The sequence below is a fragment of the Leopardus geoffroyi genome, chromosome B3 (genome assembly GCF_018350155.1).
Source record: "Leopardus geoffroyi isolate Oge1 chromosome B3, O.geoffroyi_Oge1_pat1.0, whole genome shotgun sequence".
Classification (NCBI taxonomy): domain Eukaryota; kingdom Metazoa; phylum Chordata; class Mammalia; order Carnivora; family Felidae; genus Leopardus; species Leopardus geoffroyi.
Window position 1 is genome coordinate 91,681,692 of NC_059337.1, and position 12,995 is coordinate 91,694,686.

Sequence of the window (12,995 nt, forward strand, 5' to 3'; positions counted from 1 at the left end):
GGATTGGTAATTATTTCTAATGACATTTACTTTTTGAATAGTTTGCAGGTTAATATAAACACATTTCAATTTTGTTTGCTTCCTAGGTTAATTGGAAGATTGTCAATTAATTTTTAATGGGGGTTTTATTTCAACAATTATTCCTTACTTCTATTTGCACTCTTTTTCACAGGAGACTTACTATAATTTACCTAATCAAAATTTACCTCCTTATTTCATGTTATGACTCTTGTCTCCCCATCAACTGAATCAGGAACCAAGGGAATGTTGACTTTAACATGAGAAAGCAGAAGTAATTTTTCAATTGCTCCAAATAGAGAAGGGCATTTTCCTTAGATCATTGCTACTTGTTCCTGGCTTATGATTAGATTATCTCTGCCACTTTTATGACAACTAATTTACCTACCTGTAAGACATAGCCTTACCCAGGAATCAACTATATCCTTTTAGAGTAAGCAGGGTATAAATTCAGCTATTTTTAACCTTTACCAATTCCCAAAATCTAAGTGCTTAAGTTGTCAGACAAACAAAAGGAGGATTTTAAAATATCCATCCCAGGAGATATTTTAGAAGAACATAGAATTACAACTACTTCTGATGTACGTATATTCATGCTTAGAAACACAGATACTCATTTTAACACTCTTTAAAAAAATATTTTTGTCAGTTGTTTAGAATTTCTTAAAAGAAATAATGTAACAGGAAGATATTTATAGAGAACTAGTGTTTAAACACAAATCTAATGAAAACCTAATGAAGATATAGGATATTTGCTTGATTAGTGTTGGGATAGTACTGGTAAACTCAAATGTCTTTTAAAAAAGAGACCACTCAGAAGCAAGCATATCATAACCATTTAAATAATTTCACTCTATTTAACTTTTAGGTATTGGTGAATTAACCTTGGATGATGTTCAGAATTCTCAGAAGAAAAGTTTGAAAATAGTTTTGAAATACAATATTATCAGATAGTACTACCTAAAGCACACTGCCAGATCCACTTTCAGATCTCTTTCCACTCTCAAAACAACAGTAAGTAATGCAGAGGCTATGTGTGTGTCAGGGTAGGGGGCATATAGGATGTTTACCTTCCTTTCAATTTTTTTGTGAACTTAAAACTCTTCTAAAAATAGTCTTTAAAATAAAATAAAAAACAGGTAAGTATTTATTTAAAATATTTAAAATACATAGCTACAATAAAGATCACAGATTTTTGTCTCATAGGACTAGATGGGAATGGAAATAGAGCTGCAAGTCAGGTAGTAGCCATGGATCGGCTGTGCTCTGTGTCTAAAATTGGTTAAATGGAGTCTTACTCTTGCAGTAGTAATAATAAAAAAGACTGACAAATCACAGGATATGTGGTACTATGCATATATATGTGTGTATATACATATATATGTATATTTATAGTGTACCCTCTATACCCTGTGTATTTTGTATATACCCTGAAATCTTGCTATAATTGTTAATTAGTTCCAGGGGATTTTTGTCACTGTTGTTTCTGCCTCTTTGGGATTTTCATCATAGACAGAAAATACCTATGAACAAAGGAAGGTTTATTTCTTATTCTTTATTCTTATTATATATATATATATATATATATATATATGTATACATACATACATATACACATACATACATACATATACTTTAAATTATTCCGAATTATTCCGAAATCACCAGAGAGGAGAGAGAAAAAAGAGAGAGATAAACAAAATAATGATTATAGATAAAATATAGATTATAGATAATGATATATATATATATATATATATACACACATATATATATCTTCATAGGTATCTTCTGCCTATGATGAAAATCATATATTAGAAATACACACACACGTATATATATGAATATATATATATCTATATATATAGATATATATAGATATATAGATATAGACCTTTTATTTACTTTCTTTGTCACGTTATCTAGGACTGCCAGTTTGATGTTGTATAAGGTTAGTGGAAGAGACAACCTCTCCTTGTTCTTGATTTTAGCTGGGAACATTTCAATTACTCACTATTGACTGTGAGGTTTTTTGTAGTTTTTCATAGCTGTTTCTTTCTATCAAGGTGAGGAATGTAGCTTCTATTCCTGGATTGCTAAGATTTTTTTGTTGGTTTGTTTTTGTTTTAATCATGAATGAGTGTTGAATTTTGTCAAAAGTTTTTCTGAATCTAATAATATAACCAAGTGTTTTTTCTTCTTTAGCTTCTTGATGTTATTTTTTACATTATTTTTGAATATTTAAACTAGCCTTGTATACATGGAATAACACCTACTTGATCATGTTGCATAATCATCTTTATACATTTCAAGATTCCATTTCTTAATATTTTGTTTTAGATTTTTTGCATGTATATTCATGAGGTATGGTCTGTAGTTTTTCTTTGTAGCGTTGTTTCTTTCTGGTTTTGGTGTTAAGGTAATGTTGGCTTTATAGGATTAGTTAGAGTATTCACTTTGCTTCTATTTAATGGAAAAATTTGTAGAACATTGGTATAATTTTTTCCTTTAATGTGTGGTAGAATTCACCAGTTAACATATATGGGCCTTTCTGGTGCTTTCTGTTTGGGAATATTATTAATTTTACTTATTTAGTAGATATGTTCCTATTCAGTCGGTAGACCATGAGACCCTTGATCTCAGGGTCATGAGTTGGAGCCCCAAGTGAGGCATACAGATTACTTAAAAAAAATAAATAAAGGAACCTATTCATATGTTCTTTGTCTCCTTGTGTGAGTTTGGGCAGATTGTGTCTTTCAAGGAATTGGTCCATTTTATCTATGCTGTCAAATTTGTGGGTTCAGAGTTATTATATTATAATTTAAATACCTTCTAAAGTGACTTACTAGATACAAAAAATTAAAGACAATTTTCATGTAAATTCCAGTTGGTTAGGGGTGCCTGGGTGGCTCAGCTGGTTAAGCTTCCAGCTTCAGCTCAGGTCATGATCTCATGGCTCATGAGTTCAAGCCCCATGTTGGGCTCTGTGCTGACAGCTCAGAGCCTGAAGCCTGCTTCAGATTCTGTGTCTCTGTGTCTCTCTCCCCTCCCCCCCTCCAACTCTGTCTCTCTCTCAAAAATAAATTTTAAAAAATTAAAAATAATAAATTACAGTCGTTTAACATACAGAAAAAATAGGGACAATTTTCCTTTCATAATATTCTTAAAATAAGTCTTAAAATTATTTTAAAGTCTTTGCTAAGCTAAAAAAAATAGGTATAAATTATAACTTTTAATGAAAGCAATGCTTTTAAATAACACTTGTACAACAAAAGAAAATTGAACTTTTAGTTTATTGCAGTTAGTGGTTAAGTGGATGACAAAACTCCTATTGCATTTTCAAGATACATATTATATTTCCCATTAAGATCCATAATAATATCTTGATATCAAAGATTATTCAAAATATAAGATGCTATTTTACTATACTTTTGAAAGTCAGATCACGCTTCAAATAGCAGTTTGAGATGATAAAGATTCATAGAATTTCACAATGGAAATTTTTGTTGTTGTAGCATCAGGTAGGGACTTATACTTCAGATCAAGATGGTGAACAAAGTAATAGACTTATCCTTCTGCTTTAAAAAAATAGAAGAACAAGAAAAAATATAGTCAACCATGTATGCCATCTATTAGAAAATAGGCATTAAATGTCCAATAATTCCCAGAGGAAGGAAGAAAACATGATAGACTCTAGGATTATAACTATTTACTGCTTAGATGTAGTTTTCAAAAGAAAGAGCTGGAAATTCAGCTGAAAGAGTGTTGGAGAGGAAAGGGATTCAAAGTTGGAATTCTCCAGAAATCTCAAGAGAGATCCCCTAGAGTCTTGACCTAAATATTGATCTGTGCATGAGGGTAAAGTGCCTAAGATCCAGGAAAAGACCATCAGAAAGGAATAGTACAGAGCTCAGAGAGTTGGGAGTGGTTCATGCTGTCATAAGGAAGATGAGAAAGACATTTGAAATGCACAGGCCATGAGGTAAAACATTAAGAGAGGTATGTCTTTAGTAAGATAGCTAAATTGTCCTTAAATTATAAGCCTTTCTTGATCTACACTAAAGAAAATTTATAAACAAGCTTGGAAAGTATCTTATAGATTTATTTCCAAACAAAATTCAGTACAACTTAAAGGAGTTACAACAAAATTCAGGATCAACGATGTAAAATTCATAGTCTACCATCTTATCAAAACTTACGAGTCACAAAAATAAGGTGTGAAATATGGCTTGTGACCTAGAGAGGAATAAGTCAGTAAGCATGAACATATATTTAATTGATGGTACAATCTGGAAAAGGAAATCAAAACAGTAATTTTGAATAGTCTACAAATGTTCAAGAAAGTAGAGGGAACTAGGACTACAATGAAGAGAATAAAATGGATGATACAAAAATGACACACACTGCTCCAGTATTCTTACTGGACTTACTGTCTCTTTGTTTTAATTATTATTGATAGAATGGTGGTGTTTACTCTGATTATTTTATAGGCTATAAGATTTGCTACATATATATTGATACTCTGTTATTCAGTACATAAATATTTAGGACATTTACGTCTTCTTACTTACTTGACCACCTTATCATTGGGAAATGACCATCATCATTCCTTAAGACATTCTTTGTTTTGAAATGAGTTATTCTGATGTTAATATAGCCACTTCAGTGTCCTTGTTTCAGTAATGTTAGCAGGTTATATTTTCCTATCTTTTTATTTTTAATCAATTTTAATCCATTTATATTTAAGTTTTAGTAAGCGGAATATATCTGGATGAAGCTTTTGTATCCAATTTGAAAAACATCTCCCATTTTATTGGGTTGTTTGCTATTTACATCTAATGTGACTATTGATAGGGCTTGGTATATATCTACTATCTTGTTGGTTTTCTTTTTGTTCTATTTGTTTTTCTTATTTCTTTCTGTTTTGCTTTTTTTTTCCTATTGAGTTTAAAATAATCTGCAAGTAAGTTACTGGAACTAATGAGAGGATTTGGCAAGATCAAAAGGACATATTTTCAATTATAAAAATAAAAAATATATATACACACACTATTAATGCACAACTAGAAAAATAATATAAAAACTAATGCCTTCTAGCTTAAGATATTTGTAATAGGTATAATAACTAGTATAATGTATTATAAGATATACTATATATTATCACTATTAGTATAATATATTAGTATAAGGTATAGTATAAAGCCTATCCTATAGTATCAAAAACATATCCTCATGATTAATTCTAACTAAAAATATATGCAAAATTTCTATACTGAAATTACATATTATATATATATGTATATGTAAGTATATATATATACATATATAAGGATATATGTATAAATATATAAACTACATATTATATTTATATTTAAGGAATTTAAAATGCCTATATAGCTGGAAAAAATTCTTATAATTTAGTAACATGACTAAGAAGATTTTAAAATGGGCAATATATTTAAACCATCATTTTTCTAAAAAAAGTACATGTACCAATCATCATAATTCAAATAATCATCACAAAACACCAGCATTATAATTGTATAAACTATAAGTTTATTGCTAACTTAAAATAGTAGACAATATCATTTACTAGAATCCTTCACTTGGTCCTTTTTTCACACCATATTTTGTCTATACAGACATTGCAGTTAGCAAGTTGTATATATCATATTACAATTTCACCTAAATTAGCACCTATGATATAGTTCAAAGTTAGAGGTTTTTTTCACATTAAAAATATAACATAAAATATTGATATCTAATGTATGAGGTGAAAGACTCATAAGCTTTAATCACCAGTTTCTACTTCATGTATTTATCCATTGATTTAATAAATACCTGTCAAACACCCACCATATACTAGGCGATGTTCCAACACTAAGAATACATCAGGGAATACAACAGACAAAATGACTCTGATCATATCAAATTTAGGGTTTAGTTGGGTGAGAGAGACAAAAGTAAACCATGAACAGGTAAAGGGGAATAGGGCAATGCTGTGATCTTGAATAGGAGTTTACAGAAAGCCTGGGATGGAATTTGAAGGATAGCCAGAAGAAGTGCTGATTAGTGCAAATGTTGAAGTTCCAAACAGAACTTTCTCCAGCTGAAAAATTTCAGTGACAGAGGTGGCTCACATTTGATAAACGTTGTGATTGTTTAAATGTAGAAATGTAGAAATTGAATACTTGATTTTAACGATATTAATGTAATTCAGTATGTTCCTGTACTGCCTTCTTATTGCAGATTGTGGGGCTCTGCTCTTTCAACTACCGTCTCCTCTTACAAGTGTAGAATGTTAATTATTTCAGTAGATTTGCCTGTTTTCATTTTAATGTGTAATCATGATCATCATTATTAATGTGAATTTATTCTGAGGGCAACTGGAGTAAAATCCCACGTGGGATGTTTAAATTCTCTCATTTGTAAGTTCAAGTAGAAGGTAAAAATGACCAACTATTCCATTAAACTGCTATAACCTAAGGCAAGCTGTTCTGAAATCACTGGGAGAGAGTTAACTACCAAAATAAAGGTGAAGCCCTCTTAGTCACATTTCTCTGGATACACATGAATACATCTTCAGAATTAAGACTAAAGCTATAACTTCTGAACCACAAATGGCTATAGAAATGCCTGCTATTCCATTTATAGTCTCAGAAGTGTTAAATTTACGAGTATGTCACTTCATTATGTTTGCAGTGTAATGGATGAATTTTTAATGCTATATATTGTTTGGAAATTGGTTCTGCTATAAATTTCTGAGCATTTATTCTACAAATCTTATATATTGGGACTTACCATGAATTCTTTATGATAAAGTGTTACACAGAAATTTTAAGTCCCAGCTTCATTTATATATTTTATATTTTAAATAATGTAATTTATATTTATAATTACAATAGCATATTTCAAACAGTGTGTGCTTGATAGGATTTTCAGTTTTTACGTACTGCAATATTTTGTAGAAGTGAAAATGAGCAATTAAGTATGGTAAGCTAACCTAAATTTGTTACGTATTAACCTTTCAGGTCTACATGAAATTTTTATAAGTGCTAGGATAACAGACAGATTTACCCTTTGTGTAAGACTCTTACTATGGCTGAGCACTAAATTGCTAAATGCTTTCACTTCATTTCTAGGATTTTCATGTGGGTTATCATAGTCATTGTTGCTACTACTGTTGTTGTTGAAGGTGGTGGTGATGGTGATAATAGTATTTTGATTCCTTTTAGGCTTTTGTTAGAAAGCAGAACATTCCAGCTGGGCGCTCTTCCCTTTTTAAGTATTGAAAAAAGCTAGCATGGGATGTTAACTGAAAATGCCAACAGTGTTTAACCTGAACTATAAAGACATTTGTTTCAATATTTCATGTCATTATCTTCATATTGATAAGATCCAAAGTCCCCTTTCACTCTGATTGCATATGTATAATCAAAGAGAAAGATAAATTTTCCAATGTTATTATGTCTTTTGTTTTAAAAAGAATACAATGCTAAAGCAACACAAAAGCTGAGCAGAAGTAAGAGTAAATAATCAGTTTTTTTTTCCCCTTGGGAATATAAGAGGAGTAGAGGACAGTATAAAATCAATAATTTAACTTATTCCAAAATGAGTAGAGATAAGAGAGAGAAAAGAGAGAGATGAGCATGAAAATAATGATTATAGTCTGATCGTAGAGAGGAGATTATTATTTATTTTAAGTGTGTTTATTCTTTGAGAAATATGTTCACCTGATACAAAATTCAAAAATTATAAGCTTATAAAATGAAAAGTGTCCCTCCCTGATCCCCACTCAGTTTCTCTACCTGATGGCCACCCATGTTTTTCAGCTTTCAGATATACACTATACCAATACAATGATAGACACATATATTACACTTTTATTTTCTTATTGAAAAGGTGGCATGCTTTGCATATTACAATTTGTTTTACAATTTACACTATATCTTATAAATCCTCCCATATCAACACAGAAAGATCTTGTATTTCAAAAGCATTTAGGGGCACCTGGGTGGCTCAGTCGGTTAAGCAACAGCCTCTTGATTTCAGCTCAGGTCATGATCTCCACATTTGTGAGATAGAGCCCAACTTTGGGCTCTATGTTGGGAGTGGAGTCTGCTTGGGATTCTATCTCTCCCGCTCCCTCTGCCACTCTCCCGTACACACCTTCTCTCTCTCAAAATAACTACATGTAGTTAAAGAAAGATAAAAGCATGTATATTTGGGTTTGTGTTTCATACCCTATTAATACTATATTGTTGGATTTTTTGCTTATCATTTTAAAGGAACTTGCATATGTTAAAGAAATTAGTTTTTTATTTGTTATATGAGTTGGATCCATTTTACTAGGTATTATGCCATTTTTGCCAGACAAAATTGCTTTAGGGTTTAGTTGGTCAAAATTATTAATATATATAATTCTGCTCTTTTGTATCTTATATTTATAAAAGACTTTTCCATTCTAATAATAATGCTGATACCAAAATATCTCATGGGTTATTTTAACACATAAAGAGTCTTTTTATACAGTTGTACTTTTGAAACATGGTATTAATTTTGTGTAAGTTTAAAGGAGTGAATCCAACTTACTTTGTTTTTAGATGCATATGAAATTATGCTCAAACTATTTACTAATAACCTTTCTTTTGTCATCATATTTTAAATGTTACTTCTAATGTATAATAAATCTCATATTTACTTGGGTATATTTTCTGACTTTCTACTCTTTTCCATTGATCTTTTCATCTATTTGCTATTAACTAGTATGTGTAGCTCTTAAATATATGTTAATATCTTGAAAAGGTAGGCTTGTACCACCTTGTTATTAATTTTTTGAAAAACACATTAGCTAATATTGATTTTAATTTATTTACATGATTTTTTAAAAAATTAACCTGATTAGTTTTAAAGAGTTGTAGTATTAAATGTATAGTTTAACATAAGTAGAATTGATATGAGTTTGTCTTTCTACTCAGTCACCTGGAATCCTTTCCATTATTTTCCATATTTGGAGTGGGGGGATCAGTATTGAGACAGTTTTTGTATCTTAATACTTGGTATATTTGATTTTACCGATACTTAAGTATTATTGTAAATGAGGATTTTTCTCATTATGTCTTTTAAATGGTTGATTTCTATAGATATAATGAGACTATTTTTAAATGTTATTTACGTTAACTACTTTGTTTTATATATTTTGTTTTAGTTCATTTCCTTAGATTTTTCAAGTATACAACTTTCAAACAACAATAAATATCAAGACTTTTTAGGGAATGTAGGAAAAGACACGCTCATCCTGGCACAAGCTAAAGTGTGTTTAAGAACCAACCATCATATGCTGGGAGGGTACATCTTGTATATAGCATGAGCAGGACCAGAAGTCACAGAAAAGCTGAACTAACAGATATCCAGTCCTCCTTGTCTTTGCAATTTTCAGCAGTATGAAACAAGGATACATTAATATACCCAACTCCAAATTTGTTTTTGTAATTTATTACACAGTCTTTGAAAATTTTCTAATAATTTAGAATAGATTTGCTTGACATATTCTTTTTGATAATATCCTTAGTTTAGAATGTATGCATTTAATATTTATATTAGTATGAAATATACAGAATTGGTATTTTGTTAGTCATTATATTTTAAAACCACTTTCAAATGTAGTTTTAATATTAAGGTAAACTATATTAATCCGAAAAATAAGATTTTTACAAATTTATATTTAGTTTCAGTCAAATAAACATCACTGTGTAAATATACTGTGATATTATTGTTGAAGTGATTTAAATAGGAGCAAATTTCAGTTTAAAGAATTGTTTTAGATTGATTGGCATTATTGAATAAAGTGAGCGTTAGACATTTATGGCCCTTCCTCCCTCCCTTCCCCGCCTCCCCCTTGCCTCATGCCTCTTGCCTCTTCCCTTTCCTTCCTTTTTTTTGTCAACTTAGCTAAAAACTCTTCCAACTATCACACTAGAAGCTGGAAATTTCAGACACTTGCTTTCCTCACCCCTTTTGTGTCTAGAATATAAGTACCAGATCCTACTTTAGCAGAAGCTTTAGGGAAAAGCAGGAAGGGGCATACTTCATCTGGCATATATGGCAAGAGAGAATATGTCTTCGCTCAATTTCTAGGGGCAGGAGTGATTCTGACGTTAATAATACCTAGTATTATCATTAGGTGACCCTAACTGCAGGGTCCAGATGTGGGAGGTTATTGTGTAACCTATGACATTGGTTTGTGTGTCAGACTAGTTCTGCAGCACAGTCCAAAAGTGGTATTCCTGACTGTCGTTGTAAACCTAAATCTCTGGTCCTTTACTGATTCTATGAACTTTCAACCATCCTCTAATAAATTACCATCTCTCATAATTTAACTGTTAATTTAATTGGAACATAACTGTTCCAATTACTTTCGTTAAAAAGTGCTAAATATCTGTACTGTAAATCAGTACTTCTTAACATTTGCACTATTGAAAACTCAGAGCAGATTATTCATTTTTGGGAGCTAGTGAGTGGCTGTCCTCTACATTATGGGATATTTATCAGCCTTTACCTACCAGTGCCAGTAGCATATTCCCATTTGTGAAAATCAAAATGTTTCAAAGACATTGTCGCATGTCTCCTGAGACAGAATAGCCCTCACCTCAATTGAGAAACACTACTACAAATATATTGATAGTTAACAGAAAGGAAAATTGGATGATATGATACATACTGTGAAATTTTTTTCATTAAATAGGTTTCTACTTCAGTAAACAAATATGAAAATATAATCATTGAGAATCATATAATCATGAGGGTAAAATTAATTAAAATATTTATAAAATTTAATCTAAAATATATGTATTATTAAAGGAAAACAGGTGAGATACACTGTATCTCTCAGAGTAAAATTAAATCTAAATTCTCCAGTGAGTAGTTCAGAGAATTTTCTTTGGCATTCCTAGGATTATCATTAGAGATTTAACAGTAACAGAAATAATTGCCAAGAATATTAAATCAATATTTTATGCTCTTTGTTCCTCAATTATGTGCCTATTTGCACAAAATATTTCCAGTTTATTTCCAATTCCTAAGTGTATTTTTATCTGTATTAACACTCTGTTAGTGACTTAACCTTACCATATATTTGAACATTGGATCATTTCCATTTTTTTCTCACTATTATAATAACATGAATAATTTCATTCATTGTACTTTTCTATATTTTCCACATTTGAATTTATTTCCTCACAATAGAATATCCAAAGTAAATCGTCAGATTAATAAATTTAGACTATTTAAAGATCTTAAAACAATCTGTGTAAGTGTACATTAATAATAGTGTTATTCCAGTTCAAGTCTACAAACAATATATAAGAATTTCTACTTTACTATGACCTTAGTATAATTAGATCGTTTTCTATTGTTTACAGCAGGTGACTGACTCATTATGTAAATGTTTTTGGTTAGACACCAGAATAATACAGTACAATCAAATTATGAAGTCCAGCAGATGTTTTAAGAGATTAACAAACCTCTTGTGGAATCCAGCTCTTCAATACGTCTATCAGTAAATCTTATATGGATAAATTATATATATGCATAAATATTTTGTGTAAAACTATATTTATATATTTTATATTTATAAATATAAATATTTTAAAATTTTTAATGTTTATATTAGAGAGAAAGAGCATGAGTTGGGGAGGGGCAGAGAGAAAGGAAGACACAGAATCTGAAGCAGGCTCCAGGCTTCGAGCTGTCAGCACAGAGCCAGATGCATGGCTCAAACCTATGAAATGTGTGATCATGACCTGAATGGAAGGCTGAAGTCAGGCACTCACCCAATTGAGTGACCTAGGCCTCCATATATATACATATACCTTGTATATATATGTGTGTGTATATATATATATATATATATATATATATATGTATATATGTATATATGTATATATATGTATATATATATATGTATGGAGCACACACACACACACAGAAATATTAATGGTTCTTTGGTTTGCTGTTTTTATCTTAAATAATGTTTTATTTAATGTTTGTTTATTTTGAGAAAGAGAGTGTGTACCCGAACTCCATGTTGTCAGCGCAGTTCATCATCTTGAATTAAAAAACAACAACAACAACAACAACAAAAGCACAATATCAACAGTGAGAGAAATCCAGTCTCTCTATAAATGGAGGCCCTTCATAATTTGAAATGAGTTGTGAACATTTGAGAAAGAAACTTTACTTCTCATTTTAATTGCTTTATATGTCAATCTCTATTCATATCCAAGACTATAACATCTTGAATTCATTTTGCCTGCTGACATGAGAGTTGACAACTTAGAGACATTTATTTTTTGGGTGTGTGGTAATGTATACATAGCATAACATTGACATCGTGCCCATTTTTCAGTGTACAGATTTGTGGCATTGAGCATATTCACATTGCTGTGTAACTATCACCATCATTCTTATCCAGAATTTGTCTTCTCCAATCAAATGCTAACTCCCTTTAACTCTCCTCCTATCCCTTGGCACTGCCATTCTACCTTCTGCCTCTATGAATTTGTTACTCTAGGAACCTTGTAAAATCAGTCATACAATCACAATTTCCTTTTGTGGTTACCTTAAATCACTTACCTAATATTTTCAATGGTGTAGCATGTGTAAGAACTGCCTTCCCTTTTAAGACTGAAAAATACACATATCACATTTGGTTTGCCATTCATCTGTTGGATACTTAAGTTACTATGAGCATTCAGCTTACGAATAGTGCTCTTATGAGCATGAGTATACAAACATCATGTTTGAGTCTCTGCCTTTACTAATTGTGGGGATATATCCAGAAGTAGAATTGTTGGTTCATCGACAGACACCCTTTTTAATTCATCATTTTTGCAAGTTATTTTCTTGATTTAAAGAGCACAGTATATCTCTTTTTTATACTATAGAAAAGTTTACCACTTCTCTAAAGACAACACAAA

General features: G+C 30.7%; 1 long non-coding RNA gene across 1 annotated transcript in view; it reads left to right on the forward strand.

Annotated features, from left to right (window-relative positions):
• Positions 1 to 894: 894 nt before the first annotated feature.
• LOC123582267 overlaps positions 895 to 12,995 on the forward strand; it is a 69,104-nt gene continuing 57,003 nt past the window's right edge. The window contains exon 1 of the long non-coding RNA XR_006704294.1: positions 895 to 1,032. This is a non-coding gene — a long non-coding RNA (uncharacterized LOC123582267). The remainder of the gene's footprint in view (positions 1,033 to 12,995) is intronic.